Source organism: Medicago sativa, chromosome 7 (assembly GCF_051527215.1).
Source record: "Medicago sativa cultivar Bolivia chromosome 7, Bolivia_mono, whole genome shotgun sequence".
NCBI lineage: Eukaryota > Viridiplantae > Streptophyta > Magnoliopsida > Fabales > Fabaceae > Medicago > Medicago sativa.
The window spans coordinates 72,941,399-72,952,618 of NC_140755.1; the positions used below are offsets into that span (position 1 = coordinate 72,941,399).

Consider the following 11,220-nt stretch of genomic DNA (forward strand, 5'->3'; position numbering starts at 1 on the left):
ATTTATAATTTTGGTATATGACTATAATATGTTTTTATCATTGCTCAACACCTTATTCTCATTGCCAAAAAAATTATTTTCTTTTGAGATTTAACTCATTTCTATTATGAAAGGGTCATAATAGGGGAAAAAAATGGAAGGGTGTAAACAAAATGAACAAAGGTGACAAATAATATTTTAATATGTGATCTTTGCTAAATTTAAATGATCAATTGAGTGAACAAAATGAACAAACACGACACATCGATATAATCAAGAGAAATTTAACAAAATGAACAAACACAACACATCGATATAATCAAGAGAAATTTAATAATGATTATTATTATTTTTTTTAAATGGCTTCATATGCCAATATATAAGTGCAACAAACTATAAAGTGGTCTATATGTTACATGCAAGGGAGAAGAAATATGGCAATACTTCTTAAGTTTGTTTATATTGTGATCATATATCTTTTTGTACTTCTTGTTGTAGTTGAAGGCTACTACTGTATGCCATTTTTCTTATCCCCTCAAATTTTATTCTTTATTTTATATACAACTTTTCATCCCTTTTCATTTACTTTATTTTTTGGCTTACTTACAGTTACAGCGTTTCATGGATGTAAAGACAATGCAGATTGTCCACCTGTTTGTACCTTACGAGGTTGTCCGGATAGTTGTAGGCCTCCTCGTGTTCTGACATGCAATATTGATAATATTTGTGTTTGTACTTAACAGTAAGTTGACACCTAATTTGTTACTTTTAAACTTATATTTTTATTTCAACGATTGTTATTCATATGACTTCTTTGCACAATACGATTTTTCTCTCTAACACTTAAATTTCTTTGACAGGCCCAGAATGAAAATGTCATTGGAGAATTATAAATGAACTACAATAAAATCAGTTGCCTTGCGTGGAAGGGGAGGTGTGGGGTTTGTTTTCCATGTATCTCCAAGTGGGTGTGTCTAGTTTGTGGTAGTTTTTGAGTTGTATCTAGCTGATTTAGCAAATTTGTATTTGTTTTTAGCCTGCCCTACGGGATACCTTGTTCTCTAGTTTGTGTTTGTGACCAATAAATTGTTTTTAGCCTGCCCTACGGGATACATTGCCAATAAATACAATATAATCAATATGTACACTAGTTAAGTTTCAAATACATAGTAGATGTGGACAATCATTGTCAATTCTCTAAATGGTTCAACTTTCATTAATGAGTTTGACTTATGTTGATGCTTTCTCTCACTATTCTTTGCATAACCGCTTATTCTTGATGGAAAAATGACTTCATATGATATTGGATACATGTCCTCACCGGACGAATGACTCTAGGTCAGATGATTCAACCATCCTTGACCATATCAGATGCTTTAAGATATGATTAAATGAAATCCTTATGCATGTTGACTAGTGTTGAGTTGGTTTTTCATTATTCTTTATGTCTAGATAATGGACATGGTTGTACTTTTTCCTCTCTTTTTTGTGTTTTTCTTTTCTTTATAAGGATGATTGTTGACCTTATCTAGGTAATGCTTATAACCTACACACTTGAACACACAATTAGTAGAGACATTATTCCCTTGCTTTGTTATCATCAAAATATTAATTGAGAAAAATATTGTTCCTGAACTACAATGGTTCTAACAGGTGATAGGCTCCCCCACTAAATATCTTACGAACCATAAAGGGATCTTCCAAGTTTGGAAACCAAATTCCAAACTAGGGATCTTCAGAGCCGGCCCTAGAGATTAAGATGTTGGATTAATTATTTAATTAATCAATTATGGATTGACAATAATCAAATATTGTAAGTTGATGTCATAATATAAATTATGGTCTATTGTGTTAAACACTAATTATATGATGAATTTGAGTGATTGGGCTTTTGTTACTAAATGGACCGTGATGGGTTGGACCATTTAGATAAGCCCAATGAGAGGTCTCTGCCCTCAGCCGTTTAGCTATTTAAACGTCATCTCATTAGACGGTTAATTATTCTGAAGATTGGTGAGAAAACCTAGAGCTAAACGGAATGAGGGTAGTTACCCCCTCTCATAGTTGTCGGCGTTGTCTACGGTTATCCTTCATCAACCTAATTCAAAGTTACACAATCTCTTGTTCTTTTTTTTGTTATTGATGATATGCTATAATTTGTATCTAGTGATTCATGGCTAAACCCTAAAACTTTCATCTACTGGTATCAGAGCCATTTAGATACATTTTATGGCTATTGTTAAATCACAACATCGATCTTATTTTGTTATTTACTCTCGTTGATCGATGATTCTTCTTGTTTGTGATTATATGCCATATGCATCGTATATTGTTTATTTTGTTGCTAGAAGCATAAAGGCATTATACACTGAATCATAAAGCTTTCTTATGCCTTTTATTTAAAGGGTACGATGCACAAAATCTATATATATATATATATATATATATATATATATATATATATATATATATATATATATATATATATATAGGACATATCAAATAAGAGCACATCTTATTGTGAGAGATAAGAGGAACTAATCTCAACCCTTAAATCTAAATAAATGGCTGAGATTAAAATACTCCTTTTTTTAATTCACCGCACCCTTTTCTTACTCACCCTCACAGTTCATCTTCCTCATGCCACAGTTCATCTTCCTCATGCCTTCGTTCCAAGTGCTTTCATTCCAAATCTTCACCAATTTATGTTTTCACACATGCAATAGATCTCTCTTCTTACACCGATCGTTGCATCATAGGAATTTGGCACCAAATTTTCAATTTTACAGATGCAATAGATCTCTCTTCTTACACTCATCGTTGATTCATATGTTTTTGATGGGAAAAAAAATTCAGAAATTGTTTCACTGCAAACCTAATGGAATCGATTCATAAATTGTGTGAAGATTAATTGGAATTGAAATTTAATGGGTCAAGTTTTTCCTACATTCTACATCCAAAATTTGAGATGCAATTGTGCAGAAATATTAAAATCAAACCTTTTATTTGTTTGATTGAATAAATTGTGTGAAAATTTAGATGGGTTAAATATTTCTATGAATTTTGAACAAAAACATACGTGTGTGAATTGATGAAAGAACTAGCGTTGTGAACACAGAGGAATCGCAGTTAGACGATAAGAGAAGAAAGGGAATGGACAGAGGGGTGTGAAAATTAAGCTGCTGTTATTAAAACTAGATATCACCGTAAAGATTGATCCAAGGGTTATTATTTAACCCTCTCACCTCTCATTTTAAAACCCCTCTCACTTGATACACCCTATATATATATATATATATATGATCATGTGTTCGTGTATTGTTTTGCTTGAAACCTTATTATGCAATCGACACCCTTCATAAAATAATCGTTTGGGGTTCCTTTTTTTTCGATAGATGTTGTATACAGAATTATAATTGAAATCGACAGTTTCTGGTATATATGAATAATGAGAAATCTTTTCGGATCCGCGATGATCCCTAATATTTCAATCAAGAATTTCTCTTTAACGGGTTAATAATTCCGAAAATTGATTGAGGGATTCTCTTAATCTATGAATCTTGATTCTAAGCCCTTTAAAATTGTTGTGTTTCGTCGCCTCAGGACAGATATCGTAACGGGTCAAACACGGGTCAAAACGACCCGTTTCTTTGAATTCCGGGTAAAGAGGATAAACCAAAAAAAAAAAAAAAATCTGAGCCCAAGTGCGCATCAAGCGCGTGGTAGAGCATATGCTATATTCTAAAAATTCTAATTTTATTTATTTTATGCCAAATAAGTATTATTATTATATTCTTTGATTCTTCAAAAAAAAAAAATAATTATTATATTCTTTGATTGTTTTGGTATAAATTTGAAATATTTTGATACATACATTATTATTTGGGGATATCATATTTTCTAAGATATCATATTCTTTTTGTGATGTTTCCTTACTCTTTTTTGACACTCGCGAGAAATCTCACTCTCCTGAACTTAGATTAATGTGTCAATGAGGAATGTTACATCCTCAATTAGTAAATATTATAATATATTGGCATAAATATGTAATTTTTTCTTGCACCCAAAATATTTAGAAGATTTGATTTATTCTATACCGTGGGATTTAAATTACTTTATGAAATCTCTTAATATTTGATGTAAATTAATATGAGAATCATATACTCTATTTAAATCATATATTCTCTGTATTTGAGTCTAAAATATACTATGAGAATATACTTTGTATAGGTATAACACTTTTGTAGAATATTCTTTTAAAGTGTTATGATTATGAAAATTCTTAGACTCAGACTTATATTCTTGCATCAAATATTTTATATTAATATATATTTTGAGATTTGTTGATACCCTCAAAATTATTTGTCTTGTCAAGAATAACTTGACTATTATAATATATATATTCTTGATTTGTGGGTTTCAAAATTTTGTCAAATCTTAAAAGGATCGTTGAGAATAATTTCTCTTTAAATCATATATTCTCAATATTTGAGCCTAAACTATTTTGAAAACTCTCTCTTATATTAGTAACACTAACTATTTAATCAATTGAAATGTTACTATTGTGAATTTGTAGAAGGCTCAATTTATTAGTTTTAATGCCAAATATAATTAATCTAAATTTTACGATTTTAAATATTATTGGCATTATAAATATTCTAATAAATTATATTCTTTAATTCATATTGTCTTAGCATAAAGATCCAAAGTTTACTAATTGATCATTCTTTTAGCGACATATTTAAAACTAAGACACTTGTCTTTGATTCTTGTCACACATTGTTTTGAAGGGTCCTAATAATATTTTGTTTTCAAAATGAGTATAGTGAGTTGTATATATATGTCATTTATATTAATTGAATCTAAAATTGGCATATTTCTCTTTAATATACATTATGCTTTCTACTATACTCTCTAATCTAGACCCGTAATTTATTACTCTAAATTTTGTGACAACACCATTAACTATCTAATAATGTGTCTTGTCGCAATTAAATATTTGGATCACAATTATGTTGAACTATGTATTTTTATATATAGTGAATAATGCATTGTTGCATTTTTTATGCTAAAATTCTAATTATGAATTAAAATTTGTACGCCTCTTTGTTGTTTATCCGTTAACTATTATCAAAACAACTTCTTAAGAATTGAGGCAATTTTTTGAAATATGTATCATCCTTACATCTGAATTCTTATATAAATCATATTGATTTATAATTAGAGTCTCACATATGCTTAATTATAATTGTTTATTCTCTATTGATGAATATTTTTGAGATGACTATATTATAAGATATTCTCGTTAAGTCATCAAAATTCAGTGGCTCTAAGTATAAGGATGAATGTCACACTCTGCGAGGTAAATTGTTATTTAATTATTTTATCCTCTTGTGACTTATTGCTTATTATTGCACATATGAAGAAATTTAGTTCTTCTTCTCTTTTGTTGTGCAATGTATGATATCCTATATAGAAGTGAAATCCTTTTTCAGAATATTCTAAACAGAACTCTGTTGTTATATACTATTTTCTTACTATAATGCTCCATTTTGTATTTGTGTTTTTTCTAATTTATAGTGGGAGTATTGAAAAATTTTATTCTAAGAGTTCTTTTCTGGATAAATTAGAAAACTATTTGACACACTTCTATTCCAAATAACAACTTTTGTTATTATACTACTTCATATAAAAGAAATTCTAAAGTCATATTTATGATGTGCTAATTTAAAATATTGTTAAGCACATTTTTCTATCATTTGAATATGATCGAAGTTGAGTAAATTTAAGTATAATTGTTTATGCATGATATTATTGTATCATATTCTCTTAAGCATAAACATTATTTATTTGTATAATTGTAATCTCACCTATCGTGGGTACAATTATGCAAATTTTGTTAAATAGATTAGCATTATATTGGTAACAGTCATACCCTATCGGTGTGTTGTTATTAATATAATTGTTATTATTCAATGTACCTAAAATGTTTATACTTATGTCAATTATAATTAGAATACTCTATCAATGTTTAAATTTTGTAAGACATAAGAATGGTATATTGTGATGATATAGTTCTTACTTATTATCGTTAAGATCCTTGAATGAGATTAATATAAGTAAGTTACTTTGTTAAAAGACATGTAGAAAATTGTATAAATTTTGCAATCCAATATTATTACATTTTGAATTAAATTTCTACCTAAATGTGTTTTTTATATATATATATATATATATATATATATATATATATATATATATAAATATATCGGATTGCTACTATCCCTTTGTTATGTGAGTGACGGACATACCCTATCGGTGTGACGTTACTTAACATATCATTTTGTGATAGAGAAATAGTTGAATATTTTATTTAAAATATCTTTCAAACCTTTTTAATTCAACTATCATTGTCTATTCTCTATCAAGTGGGAGAATCATTGCTATGTATTCTGTAACGTGATGGACATACCCTATCGGTATGACATTACTTAACATAATCATCCTTTTGTGGGTAAGATAGTTTAACTATCATTCTTCAACAAGTGAGAAAAATTCTACAAGTCAACTAACTATATGTCATAAACAAATATATTTATTTGTTTTCATGTTTTAGATATGAAATAGAGACTTATATTGAGGATATTAATTATGTTATTGCTATTCTTTAATACTTATGGAAGCTTATGACTATTTTCTCTTATATCCTCAATAATAATAAAATATAAGTCTTGTGTATTTCCGCTGCTTGTAACCTAATTGTTTCTCAAATTTGTGTAAATATAATTGTAGCGTTTGAGTTTTGAGTGAGTTATTAAAATTGTGAACAGAGTCTTATATCCTATTTTTAGAGACTCATCTCACTCATATGATGATAAATTTTTTATATAATCATCATACTCTGTCATATAACGGTTACTATGTTTATAAAATTCTGTGGAATTTTAATTGTGAAAAGGAGATCTCGTGTTATAAAATTCTTAAATGAAAATTTACGTTCTCCTTAATTGTAAATGCAGAATATGTGGTTAACTACGAAACCCAATTCTTGATAATATCTGCCATTGATAAAATATGTATTTATGGGGTTTCATATTATCTTTGAGTTACCACTTGTGTTAATAATTCTGCTATGCTCATGTGCAAAATATGTGGTTGAGTTCATGAAACTCTATTGGCTAAAATTATATAACCACTTATGTTGATGATCTTGCACTAGTAATTGAGTATCCCACTGTTGAATATTACATTATTATAATATTTTGTATCAGTGATCACTAATGAGAATTCCACTTACTCTTGTTTATATATATGTGGGATCAGTGGGAGTGTGTACACAATATTATAAATTATGAGCTCAAATGAGAAATCTCACTCTTGTTTATATATATATGTGAGATCAAGAGAAATGTGTACACAATATTATTGTCGTTATCGCCATATACTCTTGTGCACACTATAAAATATGGCATAGCTTAAGAGACTTTAAACTTTAGTCTCATTCTATTATATTGAGATATATGTTAAAATTCTATCGATCTCAATGAGCATCATAATTGGATGCTTAAGTCAATTTTGTTGGAATATGCACAATAACTTCTTGGCATGAAAATATACATTGTGTTTCTGTTTTACCAACATTCCACATTTTTGAGGTCATAAATAGTAAGTACAATGTATAATATCAATACTCCTATCGAGTATGATATTGTGTTCTTGTGGTACTTATAATTTGAGATAATCATAAATGTTCTTTTGTTATTGGCATTCTAGTGGCCACATTAATCCACATATTTTTCTTTAAACTACGTGTCTATGTTAATCCAATTTGGGGATTATTGAATTTCCTATTTTGCTTTTATGGATTTTCATAGTCACATTTTTTTTTAAAACTTGGATTAATTGAATGTCATAGAACATTTATCGACTTTGACTAAATGTAATTACTATCTCTTTATAGGCTATCCCTATAAGTAATTACTACTCTTATACCTATGTGGATATATGACTTTTATGGAATTGAAAACTCATTGGCAGAACCACTAACCACATACTTATATATGAGTATTGTAACTCATAATGATTTGATTAAGTCTATGTTATTTTGGGTTAGTGGGAGTTTGTTATAGCATTTTTAAAATGCTTGGGCTATTCTTTAGTGACATATTCTTTTTAATTCAAACGTGTCACTATAGATTCATCATTTGTTAGAAAAGTGAGTCTTTGATCTGTATGATTTGTTTTCCCTATCAGATTCAATTTCTGCAGCATTAAAGCTTACTTCTCTTTTGAATGATTAGTGCTTTGACCATACATGTAATTTTAAATTTTTAAATTCTTTATGACAAGTGAATTTTTTTATTTTTTCAGTAATTGAGTATTGTCATTCAAGTGGGAGATTGTTGGATTAATTATTTAATTAATCAATTATGGATTGACAATAATCAAATATTGTAAGTTGATGTCATAATATAAATTATGGTCTATTGTGTTAAGCACTAATTATATGATGAATTTGAGTGATTGGGCTTTTGTTACTAAATGGATCGTGATGGGTTTGACCATTTAGATAAGCCCAATGAGAGGTCTCTGCCCTCAGCCGTTTAGCTATTTAAACGTCATCCCATTAGACGGTTAATTATTCTGAAGATTGGTGAGAAAACCTAGAGCTAGACGGAATGAGGGTAGTTACCCCTCTCATAGTTGTCGGCGTTGTCTACGGTTATCCTTCATCAACCTAATTCAAAGGTACCCAATCTCTTGTTCTTTTTTTTGTTATTGATGATATGCTATAATTTGTATCTAGTGATTCATGGCTAAACCCTAAAACTTTCATCATAAGAGGCCTAAAGCAAAAATTTTAATGTGATCTTTAAAAATATATTTTTCTAACAGAATATTTATATAAAATCAATTTTGTGAAGATCAAAATTTGAATTCATAACCAAGAGTAATTGAGACCTTTGTAATTTATTTATCATATAGTATACTTAAAACCAAATTAATTTTTTAGGGCCTTTTTTTTTCACCCATAATTTTGAGGCCTAAAACCCTTGCTTAGGTTTTTTAGCCCTTAGGCCAGCCCTGGGGATCTTTAAACCCGATTATATTGGTTATTGAAAAACTTATGATCCTCTTGGAATTTTAATTTATAGTCCTTCCTTTATGAGTTGATGGTAAGTACCCTAGACCTAGTTCTCCTTTTGATTTTTGATTTGTCAAACATCAACACAAAGTGTTTGACAGTAATAGTGATGACATCTCGAGTATTGGATCTTGAGCTTCAACATAAGTGTCTTGTGCTAGAAAATCTTCTAGAACATGACCCCTTATTTCCTTGAAGTGGAACATATTTTAATGAAAAATCATTAATTTTAATTTCCCATTTCAATTTTGGTACATTGGAACATATAATAAAGATAAACATAATTTCTCAAATGGTGTATATCTAATTTCAACGTCTTTTAAGATTTGACAAAGGTAGTACACAACTCCTTCTGTTCCATCATAGTCAGGCAATGCAAGGAAGTTGCCAACTTAATAGTCTTCAATAGCACCGGACAACTTGAGTGGTTTACTTGGTACTGGTTGCATGTTCATTGATGGAATATCCAAAACTTCTTTAATCCCATCAATGGATTTCTAGTGGTTGGCTCCCAATATAATTTTTTCTCAATAAAAATTTGATATGAAACTCCTTAGAAAATTTATTTATCCCAAGAGTGGTTGAGTTTCTTTCGTTGTGTTTGAGGGTCTTGCCTCCAAGATAGCTTTACCCTTTGGTCTTGTCCAATTAAATTTTTTTATTGTGTACTAAGGAACCAATGAAGTTACCAGATGATACTCCAAATGTGCATTTAGCTGGATCCATCTTTAAACCATATAGCCTCATACTTTTTGAAAGTCTTCTCTAGTTCCAACAAATGGTTTTGGAAGGGAATGTATTTGACCATTACATCATCAATATACACATTCATCTCTTTCCATTGAGGTCATGGAAGATGGTTTTCATGGCCCTCTAGAAAAGGCGGTTACCATTTTTGAGCCCAAATGACATGATAATTCACTTATAGATTCCATGTTCCCCAAGACACCTAAAAGTTGTCTTGTGCATGTCTTCATCGCCTAAAAGGTTTTCATATCTACTTCCACAATCTCCACCATGTCGCCTGCTCACAACATGAGTCTTTGGTGAAGTGTTGAGGGTACATATGCACTAGTATGAATCAAATCTATATCCAAGATAACTAGTGTGCATATCTCTTCAAACGTGGTTTCATGCTCATAACTTCCTCGATTGGTGTTACTCAAAACATGGAATACTGGTGAAATGCTCAATCGTCAAGTTCCATTGAGTTTTAGCTGATTGGAACAACCCTACGATATATGTGGACTACACTATACATGAGAAAGATTTCACTAACTTGCATTTGATTGTATCTCCACCCGCCTAACCTCCAATCAGTTGAGGGGGGTTATCTTGACTTTAATATGATCTATTTGCTGATCTGGGTGACCAAACTATTAAGGCTTAATGCATTTTTTACTCCCTTAATCTGCAAAAGTTAAGATGTTGGCCCCTATTGAAAAAACAAAAATTCAGCCCGCTAACTTTGCCCCCGATTGTAAGTAGCCTATTTTGTAAGTATAAAGTTTTAAGAGGTGGCGGTTGTTTAGAGGGAGAGAGATGGTGGTGTAGTGAGGGTATAATGAGGTGGAGGTGTGTGTTGTAATTCTATGTTTTGAGAGAGGGATGATGAAGAAGGATGGTCGTGTGTGTTGCAACTCACGTGTCCCTTCATTATTTATTTATTTCCATTTATAATCATGTGGCTTTTTATTTTATTTTTAATTTAAAAACTAGTGTAGGTATACTCGACATTGCTCGGGTTAATTATTATAAACCAAGTTTTGTGCACAGGCTCGCGCGCGCGCACACACACACTCACACACACACACACACACACACACACACACACACACACACACACACACACATATATATATATATATATATATATATATATATATTTGAAGAATTCATCATCTCACTTTGAACACGGGATGTAGTAGCATGTTATAATTATATACCAAAAAAAAGTGATTTGATAAAAAAGACAATGTTAAAACGATTTTAAGATAACTGACCATTGTTGTATTGGCCAAATGATCATTGTTAACAGACAATTTAGAACATTCAGTTTGCAATGGACCCTAATTCTAAACATTCACCCTGATTGT

At 30.1% G+C, this 11,220-nt stretch overlaps 1 long non-coding RNA gene across 1 annotated transcript; it reads left to right on the forward strand.

Moving 5' to 3' along the window:
• Positions 1–262: 262 nt before the first annotated feature.
• Positions 263–1,218, forward strand: LOC146908263 (uncharacterized). Its single transcript, XR_015019262.1, has 3 exons — positions 263–492; positions 589–721; positions 840–1,218. It is a non-coding gene; the product is annotated as an uncharacterized LOC146908263 (long non-coding RNA).
• Positions 1,219–11,220: the final 10,002 nt, after the last annotated feature.